The sequence below is a fragment of the Lactuca virosa genome, chromosome 3 (genome assembly GCF_052849685.1).
Source record: "Lactuca virosa cultivar CGN04683 chromosome 3, Lactuca_virosa_CGN04683_v6, whole genome shotgun sequence".
Classification (NCBI taxonomy): domain Eukaryota; kingdom Viridiplantae; phylum Streptophyta; class Magnoliopsida; order Asterales; family Asteraceae; genus Lactuca; species Lactuca virosa.
Genome location: NC_136428.1, coordinates 89274918 through 89295123, shown reverse-complemented (window position 1 = coordinate 89295123; position 20206 = coordinate 89274918). Strand labels below are relative to the sequence as shown.

Below are 20206 nucleotides of genomic sequence, written 5' to 3'. Positions count from 1 at the left end.
GCCTCCGAAGACACAGTCAAAAACTTGGTTCACATATACCCTAACACCCACATCCGAAATGGGCCAAACCCTCCCTTTCCCAAGGCCCTAACCCTTATGGAAACTGATGATTGGGCCGCAACCCCTAACAACGAAGCACTTTCAAAATCAGGTGTTACATATTCCATACTCAGTATATCAGTGTATAGAATAGCAGGATATCAATCCAATGGGCCGACTAGCAGTATATCAATCCAATGGTGCCTTTGACTCGAAAGTACAGTGAGGAAAACTCACCTCACATTGTCGGAACATACAAACGATCCTTGGTTGCTAGCCGACACATCTCTGAACTGTCAATATCAAGACAACACCCCATCAACAGCTGATCCCACGAATAATCTCCAGCTGTAGATCTGCTAAAACCCACACTTTATCAAATACCACAATGACAACCCATCAACATCTAGCCCCTGACTCACACTATGAGTCCAATTAGGGTAAAAGACCTTTTTACCCTTCCTCAAGCTTGGGCCAACTAGATTACCAAAGGCCCAAAATCCAAAATAAGCATCTAAGGCCCAAACATAAAAATCCAGATGGCCCAAACACAACCAAGCCCAAAGCCGAAGCCCAAAATGAAATGGCCCAAATCTGCTGAGTACGCGGGACGTACTCAGACTGTATGCTCAGCGTACAACATGGAAGGCTTGTACGCGCAACATACATACTTGTACGCCCAGTGTACTCACTAGCCATGACCACCTTTCCAAATTATCACTTAATCCATTAAGACTTGGATCCAAACTCAGATATGACTTCCCCAAGGTGGTTGATCACATAAAGTTGCCAACTTTATGTGCATACATGGCTAAATGGGACTCTAGAGCTCAAAGGAGCTTAATGCTTGACTTAATACATCCATGGAACCAAAACCACCATAAAGTTTGCACCTTTATGCCCAAGGAAACCATAATATATCCAGATCTACAATTTACAAGCTTCAAATTTTTTTTAACTCCCAATCATCAACCAAAAGGGTCAAAACGACCAAAAATGAACTAAGAATAAGATCCATGAAATGAAAAGCAAGGTTTGGATTTTATACCTCCCAAGCCACCAAAAGGAGATGCTAATGTTGGATCTCAAAGCTTTCCTTCAAATAACAAGTCTTCAAGCTTCTCCTTCTTCTTCTAGGTCCACAAAATCCTCCACAAAACCTTACAAAAGCTCAAGATCTCCAAAAATGGGCTAAGGGTCGAATTAGGGTTTTCAGATTATGGATGCTAGCTTAGAAATGAACCAAAGGGGCTCACATAAAGCTTATATAGGGTACAAACACGAAAATTAGGGTTTTCCATTTCCCCCTCGTACGCCTAGCGTACTCCTCGTATGACCAACGTACGGGGCTACTGACCGTGACTCTTACCCACTAGTACGCTAAGCGTGCACCAGAAATGAACTAAGAAGAAGATCCATGAAATGAAAAGCAAGGTTTGGACTTTATACCTCCTAAGCCAACAAAAGGAGATGCTAATGCGCGATCTCAAAGCTTTCCTTCAAAGAACAAGTCTTCAAGCTTCTCCTTCTTCTTCTAGGTCTACAAAACCTCACAAAAGCTCAAGATCACCAAACATGGGCTAGGGGTCGAATTACGGTTTTTAGAGTATGGAGGCTAGCTTACAAATGAACCAAAGGGGCTAACAAAAAGCTTATATAGGGTACAAACACGAAAATTAGGACCACACCCACCCCAACATATTAAGGTTCATCTCATGTCCAATCTCACAGTGCCCTCCTTCCCTCCTCTCCTTTTCTTGTTGTCCTATACCACCACCACCACCACCACCCACCGGTCACCTCCGTTTGAAATTTAACCAAGAATTAGGAGATATGTGTACAAATTTTCTATATAATTCCAAAATAAACCAAAAAACTAAGATATGCTCGAACAACACATCACCAATAATTTTGTAGTATGGTCACATGTTGATCTTTCTACTATGGTCATATTTCGATTTCTAGAAGTGTTATGTGTATTTGATAGGCATTCCATTTCCATAGGAAAAGGGTTTTGATTTCTAGATCTTCAACATTTTAAGGTGGTTGGAGAGGAAGCTAATCTTCAACCCTTGAAGAAGAAAACGTTGTCGACTGAGTTCCACCTTTCATTAGAAAACTTATTAGAGAATTAAGAGGTAATATTGTTTTCGTTTTATACATATTTAGTCACTATTGTTTATTTTTATTTTTTATTTTTTGCAAAATACAGCGGTTAATTTGTTGGTTTTGTACACATTACATCCTTATGACCTATTGTTGTAGGTTTCTAGCCAAAATATGGATTTTGCGACGATTTTGGCCTCCCTGGCGGATCTCCGATCATCTTCTTCAACGATATATGATTTTCCGACGATTTTGTTTGTCCAATTAATCTCCGACGATTTTGTCTTTCCAGTGAGCTTCATCTTCATTTCATATGTTTTCATAAAATAATTTTAAATTTCTTGTGAGTCAGCGCCAATCAAGGATATGTTTCCGGTGAGAGTTTCTTGAAAGGCGTATTTTTGTTGCAATGTGAACAAGAACACAAACAGCATTGCTGGAAATTTTATGATATATATGTTTTCATATGAAGACGAAGATGAAGCTCGCTGAAAAAACCATATATCGTCAGAGAAGATGACTAGCAGAAAAATAGAATCGCAGGAGATCGGCCGGAAGAACATAATAGCCGGAAAAATCATATACTGTCGGAGATGCCAAAATCGCCATAAAATCCATCTTTTGGCCGGAAACCTACCGCAACATGTCATAAGGACGGACTGTGGAATTAACATTGTATTTTGCAAAAAAAATAAAAATATATATACAAAAATTAAAAAAAATAAAGTAAAATAAAATGGTGACTAAATATATACAACACAAAAACAATATTACCCTTCTAATTATTTTGTTTAAAAGAAAACCATTCAGAAAAATTAAGTCCATATAGTGACTTTGACCAAAATGCAACGTGAATGAAGGGTCGCACTACGAAGTATAAGAACCACTCATCTCCAAGATTATGACTTCCATACTTTTTAGCAAGTCGATTCAAACTTCACTACCAAACCGAACTCATGTTTGAAAGGTCATGATGATCGATCCACATCCACTTACAACAAAAATTCAATTACTCTTATATTTCTATTACGTACAATACAATATATGTCTATTTATTTGAATATAACAGATTAAATAAAGATAATTATCTTCAAGAAGAGGAGCTCTTCGACTGGGGGGAACAACTGATGTATACCTCTCAACTCCCCTTTGAGGGTGATTCGGTGAAGAAAACAACACGCTCGGTGTTATCAACAAATAACGTGACAGATCGAGGGATCGGAGGCATATTCACATCCATAACCCCTTCAAGGATCTGTTCCACCAAACTCATTGAAGGCCTTCTGTCTTCCTCATCTTGGATACACCAACATGCAACTTTGCAAATTTTCGAGACTTCTTCAACACTAGCTTCCCTGTTTAACCTACTGTCCACCAAGCTAAGGATATCACCTCCCACCTTCAGAACATTAGAAACTAAACAAGGGAAGAATGGACTCCTTGAATCTTCAGATTGCTCTGCATTTCGCTTACCATTAACTAATTCAAAAAGCATCATTCCATAGCTAAAAACATCTGCTTTGGCTGTGACAGCCACCCCTGATAACCATTCTGGTGCTAGATATCCTCGTGTCCCTCTTATAGTCGTCAAAACCCTACTAAAGTCTCGACCAACAAGCTTTGCCAGACCAAAATCTGCAATTTTTGGACAGAATTCGGCATCTAAAAGAATGTTTTCCGGCTTAATGTCACAGTGAATGATACAATCTCTGCACTTCTCATGTAGATACACCAAGCCTCTTGCAATTCCAAGTGCAATCTGATACCTTGTTTCCCAGTTTAAAACTTGTTTTCCATGGAAAAGATGGGTGTCCAGAGAACTGTTTGCCATGTAATCATACACCAACAGCTTATTGTTACCTTGTGCACAAAACCCACGAAGGCGTACAAGATTAACATGTTGGATCGTACCGATTGTGCTGACTTCGCTCCTGAACTGTTTCTCTCCTTGGCTGATGCTTTCCAGCTTTTTCACTGCCACAATTGATGAATCACGCAGTACACCCTTGAAAACAGAGCCAAAACCACCTCCTCCTAATTTGTCCGAGAAATTTTTTGTGGCAATTTGTAAATCTTTGTAGACAAATGACACCAATGATCCCTCCATTCTCGTCTTACCCACCAATATCCTCTTTTTATTATAAATTAAAAGCACAATTAGACCCGAGAGAAAAACCACACCTCCTACAAACCCAACAACAGCACCCACGGTGACCCAATTAGTCTTTTTATGATGTGGAAGATCTTTAGAAGCGACTTTGACAAAGATTGTTTTCCCACTATCATTGTCTTCCGAGAGGTTCAGGAGATCTCCATCCCAAACCGAACACTGATTATCAACAAAAAAGTATGCATTACATGAGCAACTGTTCAAACAGGTTGTACCACATTCTCCAGCACTCCCAACTGCCATGGATTTATTTGGAGGCAAACTCTTGACTGTAATCTTGAGAAAATCAGCCTTTTCCACGTTTCTCCCACACTGTAAATCGGTTTTTCGTACACATCCACCCGAAAAATCACTCTGATTCCAATCACTCTCAGATCTAGGCTTGAAGCCAGTCAAGCAACTACAGAAAGGTAATGCTGATTGGCTGCAACTCCCAAAAGCCCCACACAAAGCATAGACCTCACACTGCGTTCTAGGTTGAGACCAAAATAAATTCCACTCTTTGGTAGCTTCCAACCATGTTAGTTGCTTTACTTGACCAGAAACATCCATTATATTTCTAGATATAATGGAAGGATTATACAAAGAATAAGTGAAGTAACTCTCATTCTCGTTCGTATGGTAGCTGAAATTGTAAATATAATTCAACCTCATTTCAGGCAATAAGTCAAATGTTTTCCCATTCCATGCACCACTTATCCAATATTGGTGGGAGCCATTCCACTTGATTACATACTCATTACTAGACGGTTGAAGCTCGAAAGAGAAGAGTCCTACACCAGGATCGTCTTTGCTTCTCCATGATGTAAGAACCTGGTTCTTTTTTGTTCTATTATCATAACCAAATTTAGCACCAGGCAACCAAGTATGCGTTGGGTGATCAAAACTTTGCCAAATAGGTTCAACTGAATTGGAGCTGTTACTCAAAACTAAGTTACCATCATCACGAAGAACAGCTATTGCAGACTTCAAAGTGGTGGTGGGGGTGGTGACGTTTGTGGACCAAATCTGGAACTTGGACTCATTCAAGAGCACCAAATTACCATCAATGATTTTTAATTCTGAACGGAATCTATCAGAGATGGGTGTTTCTCTGTTTGCCACCCAAACTATGGTGGGAAGATTGAAATAGAGCTTCTTATAATACCATATGCCTATGTAATACTTGGAAGAGTTGCCTGCTTTGAAGAAACCCAGCTCGAATTGTTCACCTTCGGATATGATTGTATGGTCTCCAGACAGAGACTGGTTTGCAGAGATGGTGTTGGCTCCAGATGAGATGGTGATGGATAAAGTGAAATACAGGAGGACCACAAACCTCACTATACTTATTTCTTTGAACAAGCACATGACTTGTAAAAAGTTTGGAAAGTGAGATATATATATATATATATATATATATATATATATATATATATATATATATATATATATATATATATATATATAGATATAGAGAGAAACAGAGATGACAGGTATTGTATCATATGCAGAAACAAAGCACCAGGATTGGATTTTATACAACTCACATTTGAGCCCTTAGGTGAAGTTCTTAATTGGTTTCTAGTCAACAAAAATAGTAGTCTAACTTGCTAAACCCACTTGGAATAATAACTGTACAAGTCAGTCAATATAATTTATAATACTTCTCCATTCCAATTCCTTTCATATGTTGGACAAGTCATATCCAACAGTATAAATACAAGCTTAAATTTTCTACTTAGTGGGACTTGACATCTTTGTCATCTCCATCAGTTCCAACCAAGCTTATACCATGTCTCATTTTTCCCTTTGAAGAAACCATGAACCTCACCATCAATGCTAAAAGAGAAAGATGTCGATGTAACACACATCACAAACCACCAGATCATAACCGACATGGATGCCAAAAAGGACTGAAGAAAAGCCCAATCAACCATGTCATAAACTCATGTAGAAGGATCCAACCATTCCATTTCTAAGAACGTAAATAACTGCTCAAAATTTTTTAAGTCCAAATATATTCATTTTTTTATTTCCATACGCTTTTTCCAAGTTGCACATATACAGTACAGATTTACAGTCACTAACCTATTTAAGCACAAACAGTACATAGTTTAATCATCACAATACTCTTCATTACTTAACTTCACACCACATTTAAACCTTCTTAACAAACTGACCCTACTTTTACAAAAGCTTGAATGATAATGTTTGATCCTTTTTCTCTTTAACTTTTCATCAGACATACATTTGCCTCTAACTCTTTCCCTATCTTCCTCAACCATATATTTTTCATATAAACTCGATGTTCCATAGATGTGGCGAAGATGGTAACAAGGATCAACATAAGAAGATGATGAAGACACAATACCTTTCATTTGAGTTGGGCATATGAACTTAACAAACTCCACTATCTCTGTGAAACAAGATCAGAATACACAACTGTGTAGATGTAATCATGCTGTTTTTCAGTTTTATTTCTATATCTATTTCCCGTATCCAAATCAAGGAAGACTGATCCAGACCATCTCTACTGTCTTCACACCGCAAGAAGATTTATTTTTATTTAGTGCCCATGGAAGGCCAGATGGCATGATGCCAATGGTGGGACGCATGGTATTTAGTCCTTCTACGGTTTCAATGCTAAAACTGTAACGAGGGACAGCTCGTATTCTTGTTAAAGTAGTTTTGGTTGTGAAGTTGTAATGTAATCCTAGAATTTGCATTGTCTGTAATCGCTCTGGCCACTGTTGGGATAATCGCTTTGAGTCAAATATGGATTTGTAGTTCAAAACTTCAAATGGTAAAATAGGAAAGTTTATTTTTTATTAAGTTTTTCCTAGTTTTTGTGTTGGAGTAGGTCTCTTTTAGAATTAGTATAAGTAAGGGTGGTACGTACCTTTGTTTTATTATTCCAGAATAAGTTTATAATGGAATTTGGCCAAAAAACTCTCTCCGTATATTGCATTAATAATATGTATATATAGATACACAATTTACACTTTGGTACCACATAGTTTACAATAATGAATTTCCTAGTCTAATATACCCCTTCAGTCTAAGGAGGAGGATGACGGATGCTTAGACTGGATCTGAAGTCGTTAAAAAGTACTCGTGGTATCCCTTTGGTGAATATATCAGCTATTTGGTAGCGAGATGCGACATGTAAAACCCTGACCGCGTTGAACCTTCTCTCGTACGAAATGTATATCAATTTCAATGTGTTTGGTTCGTTGATGTTGAATTGGATTTCCCGACATGTAAATGGCGCTGACGTTGTCACAATAAACTAGAGACGTGCGTGTCGGATGGTGACCAAGTTCAAGAAGGAGGTTTCTAAGCCAACAAACCTCTGCAACAACGTTAGCGACGCCTCTATACTCTGCCTCAGCACTAGAACGGGAGACGGGCGTTTGACGCTTGGATGACCATGATAGTAAGTTGTCACCCAGAAACACACAATAGCCAGAAGTAGATCATCGTGTGTCTGGACAACCGGCCCAATCAACATCGCTATAAGCAGTAAGAGTGGAGGTCGTGTTACGATGCAAGTATAATCCCACGTCAATTGTGCCTTTAATGTATCTTAGAATGTGTTTTAGAGCATTCATGTGTGACGTCCGTGGAGCATGCATATGCATGCAAATTTGTTGTACAACGTATGAAATATCTGGACGTGTGAACGTGAGATACTGTAAGGCACCAGCAAGACTACGATAAATAGTGGGATCAGCAATCAATTCCCCTGTGGTGCTACTGAGCTTCCCGTCTGTGTCGACAGGAGTATGTACCGGATTACATTGGGCCATATTTGCCCGTAAAAGAATATCGACGTCATATTTCTGTTGTGATAAAAATAAACCTTTTGGGTCCCGCTTCACTGAAATTCCCAAGAAATAGCTAAGGTGGCCCAAGTCCTTCATGGAAAACTCGTTGGATAGACGAGTCATAAGATGTTGTTATAGAGCCGGTGATGATGTGGTAATAACTATATCATCAACATATAAAAGAAGATATGCTGTATCCCTGCCATGGTTGTAGATGAACAAGGAATGATCACAAGCACTATGTCGAAATCCGAGTGTGGTGACATAATCTGTAAATCTTTGGTACCATGCACGAGGTGCCTGTTTCAACCCGTATAGGGACTTTTTCAGTCGGCAAACATGATGTGGATAAGAAGAATTTCGGAAGCCCATGGGTTTATGCATGTATACCGTTTCTGCTAAATGCACGTGTAGAAAAGCGTTTTTAACATCCAGTTGATTAATTTCCCATTGGTGAGATAACACAATGCTGAGGACTGTTCGAATGGTCGCCGGTTTAACAACTGGACTGAACGTCTCGTCGCAATCAACTCCAACCTGTTGTGACCTGCCATCACAAACCAAACGCGCTTTGTAACGCTCAAGTGATCCGTCAGATTTGGTTTTATGTTTGAAAATCCACATGCACCTGAAAATGTTCATGTTTGGACGCATCGGTACCAATTCCCATGTATTATTATCAATAAGGGCATTAAACTCATCAGTCATGGCACGGTTCCAAATGGGATTGTTAAGGGCTTTAGTCGTGGTGTGGGGGAGTGGCTCGAAAGGTGCAAAAGTATGGAGAGTAAACATTTGTTTGGGTTTGGATGAGCCGGTCATGCTACGTGTGCACATGGTACGGGTAGGTGGTGGTGGTGGATTAGGGACAAGCTCGGTGGATGATGGTGTTGGTTGTGATGGTAGGGGCAGTTGGGTTTCAGTTAGGGGGTGGGGTGAGGTTCTGTTGGTTTATTTCGACGGGTGTAGGTTTTGAGGGTGGATGTTGGTTGAGCGTGAGCGTGAGCAGGTGATTATGGTGGGGTGATGGTTTTGGTTTGTGGTATTGGAGGAATGGGAGGAGGCGTTTGGGTTGGTGAGGTAATGGTGACGGATTCCCAGATACATGGATGAAGATCACTGGATTGGTTTAAGTGAAGGAAGTTATAGGAAGGTGGCGAGGAGTGAAGGTTGGCGAATGGGAAAACATTTTCATCAAAGAGAACGTGACGAGAAATAATTATCTTTTTGGTGGAGAGTTCATAACATTTATACCCCCTATGGTTGGAGGGGTACCCGAGAAATACACACGGTGTTGATCGGTTTTCAAGTTTGTGAATAGAAGTAGAGGGAATAAGAGGATAACAAAGACAACCAAACGTTCTTAGGTGGGTGTATGTGGGATGTTTGTTGTAGAGAAGTAGGGTTGCGGTGGAGTTGTTTTTGGTTTTGGATGGTAGGATGTTGAGAATGTAGGTGGCCATTTGTAGGGCATGATGCCAGAAAGTTGGTGGTAGAGAGGCATGGGTAAGAAGGGTACGAATAATGTTGTTTATTGATCAAATTTTTCGTTCAGCTTTCCCATTTTCAGAGGATGTGTGAGGGCAAGAGAACCTGAAAACCATCCCGTGTTGAGTACAGAAATCATAAAACGACTTATTGTTGTACTCAGTTCCATTATCGCACTGAAAACTTTTAATTTCTCGTTCAAACTGTGTGTTAATGAGCTTGTAGAAATTTAAGAAAGTGGAGTAGACATGTGACTTGTTTGTGAGTGGGTAAGTCCATAGATAGTTTGTATAATCGTCGAGAATTAGGATATAATAACGGTGACCCCCTGAACTAGGAACTGGGGAGGTCCATAAATCACTATGTATAATATCAAATGGTAAACACGTAACAGAAACGGAATCGTAAAACAGTAATTTGATATGTTTACCAAAAACACACGATTGACATAAATGTTTGTCTGAAAAAGTCTTAACAGAAATGAAATTGCGTTTATTTAAGACTCTCAATAAAGATGAACTAGGGTGACCCAAACGCTTATGCCAAAGATCTTGTGTCAAAGCAACAAAGGTAAAAGGTGGTGTGACTTGAGCAGAAGGTAGTGAGAGGGGATAGAGTTCTCCAGTGTTGTCACATCGAAGGATAGGAATCCACGTCTGGTAGTCCTTCACAAGAAAACCAAAAGGATAAAATTCAATAGAAATGGGGTTATCAGTTGTTAAACGTCGAACTGAAAGTAGGTTTTTGATCAGTTTAGGTGCATGAAGGATATTATTAAGTTTTAAAGGAGGGTAAGGTGGTTGTAGGGTTGTGTGACCAGTACCATGGATGGGTATTTGAGAACCATTGCCAACGACGATATTGTTTTGTATACGATTATTGAAATAATTGGAAATGTTACCTGTTGTATTCGACATGTGGTTGGTAGCACCGGAATCGAGATACCAGTTCTGGTCCGGGTTTAATGTCATAGTATGCATCGCCTGGTCAATGTTGGTCGGGGTATTTGATTTTGAAGCTGCATAGCCATATGGATTAGCGCCAAGAACACCTGCAAAGTTAGGATTTCTATTTTGATAACTGTTCACCGGGTTCGTAGGGTATGGTGCGGGTGGAAAGTTCCATTGTTGTGGCTGCCAAGGGGCATTCCATCCGATTGTTGGCTGTTGCGGATAGTAATTTTGGTGAAAATTTGCTACACGTCCGCGACCCCGACCGCGTCCCCGACCCCCTCTACCATTGTGCCGCCCCCTGCCACCATAGTCAAACTGTTGGAACTGACCGCGCACACTACTACTACGGTACTGTTGTTCGGTTGGCAGTGGATGGTGTTGTCGGTCAGTGGTGGCTGTTGTCTGAGTATTCAAGGCGGCTGTTGCTGTATCAGTCGATGCCTTGGAGGTGGTTGCGGTTAGGATGGTGCTGAAATTATGATTCTTGCGGGTTTCTTCCGGGATTAGTTTTGATCGGGCGGTGTAGAAATCTGGTAGAGGTGTAGATTGTTGGAGTATAGTAGCAAGGCTTTCAAATTTGTCTCCAAGCCCGTTGATTAATTGAAGAACTAGACGATCATTAGAAACCGGGGCATCAACATTGGTGAGTTGATCAGACAAGGTTTTGAGTTCTTGACAATAAGCAGAAACATTAGAGAAGGATTCCAATTTGACATTGCTGAACTTGTTTTCTAGGTACAACGCCCTTGAAGGTTTACTGTCAATGAAGATGTTTTCCAACAATTTACAGGCTTGTTCTGCTGTGGAATCAGGTTTTAGAATGGTAATTAACAAATCTTTTGAAATCGTACTGTAAATCCATTGGAGGACAATGGAATCATGACGTTTGTGAAGGGCCACAGCATCTACGTTTTCCTTATCTTTATCTGTTGCAGGTTTAGAGCGAGAAGCTTCCTGCGGTAGAATATGATGAATGACTTTGTGTGCCCGACAGTGAATCTTGAATAATTCAACCCATGATGTGTATTGCCCGTCATCCATCTCCAGAATAATTGGGATGAAATTCCTGATGTTTGTGACAGTAACAGCAGGATGTAATGAAGCCATTAATTGATGAGAATAGGAGGAGAAAATCGACAGGTACTGAAGGTTGCTGATGGAAAAAAAAAAGAAAAAAAAAAAGAAAAGAAGAACAAGAAGAAGAAGGAGATGCGACAGGGAGAATGTGTGATTAAAGGTTTTAGGAGAAAGGGGAAAAAAATAGTGCGGCTAGGGTAATTAGCGCTCTGATACCATAATGGAATTTGGCCAAAAAACTCTCTCCGTATATTGCATTAATAATATGTATATATAGATACACAATTTACACTTTGGTACCACATAGTTTACAATAATGAATTTCCTAGTCTAATAGTTTATTAAGCCAATAATATTTAGACTCCAAGCAATCTTCTCATTCCCTTGTTTTTTTAGATTTTGTTGCTAATTCTCTGTTCTCATTTCTTTCTTATTTTCCGTTCTCTACTTGTTGTTACCTTAGTGCATAAGGTACCTAGTGTGAAGAAGTTTATTCAACAGCCACACCCAAATCTGCATAAGATGCATGCACTCAATTTGATCCTGATCCTAACATATGTTGTTGACATGATAAGGAAACTATATGATTAATAGTGAATATTACCTTTACTTTCAGCGTGTTTGAGATGTAGAATAATAAATCCTCTTTCCCTAATGAGTCTATGCCAATGATGATGTCATGCTCAGGATAAGAGTTGATGATATTCACCGCCTCCAGATATAAGATTTTTCAATTAGATTATGGTCCTAAAAAGCATCCTATATTATAATTTGAAATTAAATACAATAACATATATTAACTCAAATAAGGATCAAAATTGCAAGAGAAAACTTTTTGGAACCAAAATTGCAAGAAATCAGATAAACTCAGGGACAATTTTTGTAATTTACTCTAATAATAATAACAGAAGTACAAAACACATCACCTGTTGAGCAGCAACTTCCCGAGATGGAAATGAATATGATGGGTTGCAGTAAGTGTTATCTATGTAAAGGGTATCCACTTTATGATTGTTGAGAGCACTAAGAAGCATGTTCTTTCCTATCTCTGTAATTTTACTTGTTACTTCCCAACGAAAATCACCAGTGTAAAGCATTTTCCCAAAATCACCTCGGAATAGATACATAACTACACCCACCACATACAAAAATAATAAATAGAAACTAACAGACATTACATTATATATTTAAAATCCGCGACAAGAACAAGGTCAAAAAGCAAACTTTAGGCTGAAAAGAAATTGGTAAATTAGTTTCTGCAGCAACAGGACTTTTAAATACAAATGTTCCATATCAATCTATACGAGAAACTCAAGAACTCACATCAGTTACATATTTGATATATGAAGGGAGATAGTGAGGGAAAGGATAAAGTGGCTAAATTTATGGATTCAAGTATGGGTGTTTAAAGCCTATCTAAACAAAACTTCAATTTATCAGCAAGCAGAACTATTCAATTTATCTGTCAAAGAAACCTCAAATGAAAATAGTCAAAAAGTTCAGGCATATTAAAGAAGCACTTTAAGAGGAAGAAAATGGAATTCAAAATCAGATATACTTCAACTACTAAAGGCGTGTTTGGCAAAAATAGCTGGTAGCGGATAAATTGTAGCGGGTTGCTTGTAGCTTGTAACGTTTTATTAAATACTACGTGAAGTAGCATTTGGATTTGGAGTTTTTTGTTTAAACTAAACGCTAGAAGCTTGCAGTGCCAAATGAGGCTTTCTGTTCAAAACGGAGCGTTTTGTCAAACGCTAGAAGCTAGAAGCTCTCAAACACTCCGTCTCGAACACGCCCTAAATCTTCCTCCCTAAACTAAATGATCCAGACTCCCAAAATGCATTATGATCCATTCAGTTGCATAGTTCACCACTACTAAGTTTTAACGGGAATTCACTAAGTGGCTTCAAGTATAAACTACAAAATAATCATGCATTCATTTAATAGCAAACAAAATTTATTCAGAAATCGAAATTAAACAAGTTATTAGAAATGAACTATATAAAATCCAAAACAGGCTTACCAGAGCAATGATTGGCATAATGGCTAGAACTTCAACCCTAGTTTCCAAGCGAGACCACAAGGAAACCAAAGATAACGACTACCATTGTCCAATTTTGAGAACTCGAAGCAATGAGAGGTCGAAACCGGGGAATTTGAGATAGAAAAGCTTAGCAGTAATGGGAGAGCAGAATAGTGGACCTTTCTTCCATCGAGACAACAAACCAACGGAATGATCGACGTGATGGTTTTTTTTATCAAACCTTTTAACATTTAAATTACGATCTTAGTTATCATAGTACAATGAATGAGAAGGAAAATGGGCAACAAGTTGTGCCGCTAAGCCTTTCTGTATGGTAAAACAAATTCTTTTGAAGACTACATCCATAGATCTAGGGGATATAACATTGTTATGCATTATCTATTGTACTCTATTAAGAACCTTTACCGCATCCAGTCCAAGGAAACCAAATGTATCAAATGTCAATGGTATGAAGACGTGTTGATTTTCCATGCACGATTTCTCATGTTTAGTGACCTTGCATGTAGCAGCTTTTAATGCAGTCTATCCCGCTGTGAAACCCCAAGCCGTCAAGCCTATGAGATGGGATACCCCTATAAGATCCACCCATACGTGTTTCCCTTCAACCCATTCAAAAATCAAAATGCCAACCGGTCTAAGGGTTGACCTTCATTTTATCGGGTCAGTCAAAAAATTCACAGGACCCTCTTTCTTGGCAGAACCCTAGCACACTTAAATATGTCGACCAAAACATCCTTAACCTTATCGTGCCTGTATTTGAACCCTGGGATCTTTGCAATGAACTGCATGCTCTCCAAAAGATTCCAAACAAGCCTTGCGGCACACCGAACATATCTCGTCAGTTGGTAATATTGGAATCATGAGACGATATTTGAGGATGGTGCGATACTCCATAGGATACATATGTTGGCCAAGCCGATCTATAGGGATAGCTAGAAGAAAATCTTGAGCATGTGGTGCACGTAAACACTGGAAAACTGCTTTCTGTCGAGCCGTCATGTTAAAATGCACTTTCATATCTTGGATAATTTTACTAAAAAGGGTAGTCGCCAGTGTATTCTGGGATTTAAGGATGGCGGTGTCCTTTGTTATAAAACTACTAAGGTCAATGTCTGGAAGCTTGTTACGCAGAGAAGCTAAGGCACAAGAATAATCATAATCCATATCATATATTCCTCTATCCCATAAGATATGGTCTTGCAATACCGAAGCTTAGGCCCTTGAGTCAACAAAAGCATACAAGGTAGTCTCTACTGCCGAGTATAAACCCAAGCCACCAAACCTAATGGGTAAGGAAGCAATTCGCCACCATATGTCACCAAAGAAAGGGCCACCACAAACCACAATGTCCTCAATCGCCCAGCGCAACCTATTTTCAAATAACAACGCCGCATCCTCCATGTGAATGGGTTGGCATGTCCTCAGCCTAAACAAAAGTTTAGTAATACCCATACAAGACCAAAGTAGAAGGAGCTCACCATGCGGGTCAGACAATTGTGGGAGAAGACCCATGAAATTCACATCATTTTCAGCTCTCTTTATGGCTAAGCTGCTAATGAAACTAGCATCTCTACTAATAGCTCCCCCAAGAAGTTTCACCCCACCGATCAACTGATATCATTCCCCTCTCTATTCGAGAATATTTAGATCTAAATTTTCTGCGAAAACTAGGGTTTAAAGGTTGAGTCGTTCAAGTGCATTAGGAAATTTTGGAAAGGGTGAAAGATAGGAAACCTCATATCTTATATATATATATATATATATATATATATATATATATATATATATATATATATATATATACTAGCCGTTTATCTGCGCAAAGCGACGGGTGCGAATAATTTCTTTAAGAAATTAATTTCTAGAGGCGATTAGTGTTTTTGTACAAATAGTTTACTACATCTAAACAATATCAATAAGGGACAAGTTAGCAGAAACGAAATCAATAAGAATTAAAACATGAAAAGTTAGAATTATTTACAAATATACATGAACTCATTTGATGTATAGACTTCACTGTCGTTGAATTGTTTATCAAGCTTTACTAATATTTTTGTATTGACACGTGATATCCCTCTGGATAATGCCAAATAGATAAGTTTTGCCAAGGATTCCTCCATGCCTGTCTAAAGATGATATGTAACATCCCGTATAAAGTAGAGTAATTAATTAATAAACTCGGAACCGAGAGGTAAATTTTATTATTATTTTATATTATTATAGCTCAAATTAAATAATAATAATTAGCGGGGTGTTGGTTTCGGGAAGCCAAATGACAAGGATTGAGTCTTCAGGGGTTAAAGTGTAAGTTCAAGATTTATTTTGTAAGGATTTCTGAAGACGGTGGTTGTTTTGTAAATATTGGGCTTAGATTGAAAAGATTTTGGAAGCTGGGGACTAAAAGGTAAATTTGAGATTTAAAATGAAAGGAAAAGGAGAAGGAGGGGCGGGTTGTGTCAATATGGGAAGAAGTTTTATGTGAGGCGGGTATATATCGTAAGCCTCTAAACCCTAACCCTAAGGGATGTAACAGCTGACACCCCACTCCCTCTTCATCCTCCGACCGTCATCTTCTGCTCCCTCGTCTAGCTGCCATATCCCCTCTTCTTCATGCTGCTCCGATCAACCGAGGTCGCCGACGGACCTCTGTTGTGGACAAAGACGTTGTGATCAGGCCCCGCTCGATTGCGCCGCTGCCACCACTCCGTTCTCCTCGCGTTTCCGACCGCCGAGCCGCCGCTGTGCCAACCTGTTGATGACGAATACCACCTTTGGACGTCATGGCAGCGGGAGATCGGAAGGAACTCGCCCCGATGCGTCGTTGGTGCTATTTCCGGTGGAAGCCGCCACCCTCTTCGCGTCTTCTCCTTCGCCGCCTTATCTTCTTCTAACTCCAGTCGTCGGATGTCGTTCGTAACCAGGGAAAACCATAGGGGCCGACGATGTGGTCGAGGGAGGACCGACCGAATTGCTGTTAATGGGTTTCATCCTTATGGTCACCACCATGCGTCTGCCACCACCGTGAACCGCTAGGTGGGTGGTGGTGTAACTGTTCCGGGGTTTATTTTGGCTGGAAAACGTTTGGAGCCACCATGGCAGCCAACCATGGTGGCTGTCGGCCGGATGCTGCTCTTATGCCACCCTATACCACCACCGGCCACCACAAGGGTGGTTGTGTGTGTGTGTTTTATTAGTATGTGTGTGTGTGTTTTATTTGGATTGAGTTGTAAATTGTATTTGGTGCCTAAAATAATAGTAGAAAAATCCATAACCACCACCGTGAGGTGGTGGCTGCCGCCTCCTGCCGCCACCGGCCGCCGTGTCTGGTGGCGGTGTGCTTTACTTTGTTGTGTTGATTCGTTTGGGATGCATGAAACCCTAGTGGGCCCAATGGAGCCCTAATGGGCCCAAGGAAACCCTAATTGACCTAATAAAACCCTAGCGGGCCCAATGAGGCCCAAAGTGACCTAAAAGCCCAACCAATGGACTAATGGGCTAATATTGGGTTGGAAAAAACCTAATTAGGGTTTGGAAAATCCTAAGGGCATAAAACCCTAATTGTGGGAATCATTTGGGACACACGAGAAATTAATTACTAAACCTAAAATAATAATTAATAATCATTGACAAAGTAGCTTAAGGCAATAATGGACTTAATGGATTAAGTCCTTAATGGGTTAAGTAAGAAACACTTAACCCTGATCATCATTTCATGTGAAAGCCCTAATCTCACTCGGGCCTTGATTTGGGCCTTCCTATTGGTCTTTGGCGATTGGACTATTGGTGGGCCATCCAAGAACAAGTTAATGGACCAAAATAAGTAGATGGGCTTTAGGATAAGGCCCATGTGAGGACTTGGGCCCAATTTGGAAAATTGGGCCATAATTGAGCCTTTATGACTATGTGATAATGGGCTATGGGAATTGGATTGGAAGAATCGAATGGGCCTTAAGGAAAGACCATGTAGAGGTCTGGGCCCAATTTAGAAAATTGGGTCATATGTTGGACTTTGGCCCATTATTTTACTTTTGGGCTTTTGTGGTGTGAGTTAGACCTTGGGCTTGGAACCCAATTATTAATTAGGTATTGTTTTATGTTGACAGTGCGGGAATATGTCAACCAGCAGCTGGGGTTGTATCTGCGGGACTTCAGTAGTGCCAGGTGAGTTATCCTCACTATACTAAGGGGTCTAAGGCACCAAGGTCGGCCCATTAGATATGTTATCTTGAGCTGTGTTAGATGCTGAGTTTGACTTAGTGTCGTATGCTAGTGGTTATGCCTGTTAGGTAGGTCTGTAGGACTACCTGTGATGTTATATGGTTATTGCATGCTCGATTCTTATGATTTATGTGTTTGTCATATGGGGTGGGTTGAGGTTGTACTGCTTTGTGCGGTAGCCAACAAATCCTAGGAGCATTCCAGTTACGGGCTAAGGGAGACTCGTACTGTGGGCTCGGGAGCATTCCAGTTACGGGCTGAGGGAGACTCGTACTGTAGGCTCGGGAGCATTCCAGTTACGGGCTGAGGGAGACTCGTACCGTGGGCTCGTGGGTATTACAGTCTGTAGGGCTGTGGACCCGTCATGTGTTGTTCTGTTCAGTTTGTTATGATATGATATTGCTGACATTGTTATGTAAACTGTATGTGTATCGGTATTTTGGGGGTAACTCACTAAGCTTTCGGGCTTACAGTTTCAGTTTATTGTTTCAGGTACTTCAGGGGATCCTGGCAAGGCGAAGGCGTGATCGTACATCTCCTCACTTTTTATGATTTTGTTTCTGGGATACTCTGATATGATACATTTTGAAAACAAGTTTGTAATAGTTAATGAATTTGAAATGTTTTTAAAAGTTTAAATTGGCTTGAATTTTTGGGTGTTACATGATATGTTCCCATTCAAGCTAAAGAGAAAACAATTTCCAATGCGGTTATGTTTCGCGATGGCAACCAATAAAGTTCAGGGACAAACAACTTCAAATGTAGGTATATATCTTCTAGAATCGATTTTCCGCCTCAATGACATTGTGCTCAAAACTTTTGCATGTTAATCTTTGTGCTGTTACACAATACATTTTAAAGGTTCAATATTTCGTAACAATATTATTGGGCATCCGACTTTTTACCGAAGGTAGTGATGGGGTAAACCACTAACAGTGAATGAGTTTAAGAATTCCACCAGATAGAAGTTATTTCTATCATTTTCTGCTTCATCAAAACTGTAGAAATTCTCTCTTCTCCACCGTATCAGTTGATTAAATAATCATTAATCTCATCGATACTTTATTTTTGGTCGATAAATTGTATGTGATTAGTGGACGACAAGCATTTTCCTTCAACATATAATTTCTTTCACCAATTTGTTTATTTTTTGTTAACTGACAATATTTTGTGACCAAGAAATTTGAATGTGACATTATGTAAGAAATTTTCAATGTTTGGAGTATTTAGTTATTGATAAAAATATCACTTTACTATACGATTGATGAAAGTGATTTATTAATACAAACATATGGTCTTCGTAGTTGAAGCATTTGATCTTATACATATTTATTTGTTTAGCAACAAAAAACATAATGGTTTCATGTCAAGTTTGTTAACTAGTTTTATAGACATAAAATCATTGATATTATCAAACATATTATCTCTATTTTTTCAATTCATAATGATAAAAATTGATAAACGTGTTATCTCAATTTTATTAATATAAGAAGGTATAACGTTAAATTGGTAAACTTATATATTCCGGTTTCATTGATCAAGTATTATTAATGATTTTTTTAATTTTTATTTACTAAAAATAATATAAATAAATATTTTTTTTTTACATTTTAGCTTGAATAAATTAAAATTTAAAAATCAACCCACTAACATTTATTTTCGTAAAACCTAACCACTTGTAGGTTGTAGAAGTGGAAAGTTTTACATTGTAACATAAAAATCTAAAGCTTTTTTAATAATATTTTTTAACCAACTCAATTAATATAAATACATTATGTTTAGTTAGTATTCAAACACATAATCCAAATTGAACCTTTTTGCATCAATGGTGGCATTAAAGTAACATATAGTCGTGAATTTGTAAAATCCAAATATTGGTTAGGATCAATCTGCAAATCAAAAACCACAAATAATCATAGCTTTCATATTGCTTTTCTTGATTATGTAGGTTACAAAACTAAATAAGTGGCTTAGAGCATATCGTTTGTATACATGTAAAAAGATGCAATGACATACAATGAGCCTACTCTGCAAATTAAGTTCCTTGCTCATCGCCAATGCAATATGTTTACCGTTGCCTTGCAACAAAAAATATCATTACTCATAAAAGGTTTACGTGGTGAATATATATGTAAAATGGGTCTAAAACGTAATCACGTAAAAGATAACCGACCTCTCATAATTTGTCTCTAAAGCAAACAACTACGCACTTGCACAAATTCATTATATATATATATATATATATATATATATATATATATATATATATATATATATATATATATATAAAGACATTATCCAT

At 38.8% G+C, this 20206-nt stretch overlaps 2 pseudogenes; both read right to left on the bottom strand.

Moving 5' to 3' along the window:
- Positions 1-2989: 2989 nt before the first annotated feature.
- LOC145166155 (G-type lectin S-receptor-like serine/threonine-protein kinase At2g19130 pseudogene) lies at positions 2990-5673 on the bottom strand (annotated as a pseudogene).
- Positions 5674-6384: 711 nt separating this feature from the next.
- On the bottom strand, positions 6385-15087 carry LOC145163790 (uncharacterized; annotated as a pseudogene).
- Between the last annotated feature and the right edge of the window lie 5119 nt (positions 15088-20206).